Raw genomic sequence first — 562 nt, 5'->3', positions numbered from 1 at the left:
AAAAGTCATAATCCAAATATTCATTTAACTAACCAAACATGTTTTTATGAAACATACCTAAATTTTTTATTATCTAAAAATATTTTTTTTTTAAATTAGGTCACTAATAATAATAAATCGAAGTACATGGTAACCCTTTTCCGAGAAAAGTAACTTCTCAATCGGGGAAAACATTTTGTGAACCGCTAAAACATCATAATCCCACCACTAATTTATATTGTAACTAAATCAAGTAGGAGATAGATTTAATTTTTTAGGTTTTAATTTTTTATTTTAATAAATAAAATATTACTTAATATTAGCATAAATTTTATATATATATATATATATATTTATATATATATATATATATATATATATATATTTTCTCCTTTTCTTATATCTAACAAACAGATAGTTACTATTATTTAAATTTCATCAAATATTTATTATGATTTAGACCTAAATATATATATAAAACTATTAGATATGCATTTAAAAGAATTAAATAAGAGTATTTTAAATACAAATATGCATAAAATAAGTATATAATAATACATTCATGCTAAAAATTTGTAAATAC

The sequence above is a fragment of the Brassica oleracea genome, chromosome C9 (genome assembly GCF_000695525.1).
Source record: "Brassica oleracea var. oleracea cultivar TO1000 chromosome C9, BOL, whole genome shotgun sequence".
NCBI lineage: Eukaryota > Viridiplantae > Streptophyta > Magnoliopsida > Brassicales > Brassicaceae > Brassica > Brassica oleracea.
This window is presented reverse-complemented; position numbering follows the sequence as displayed.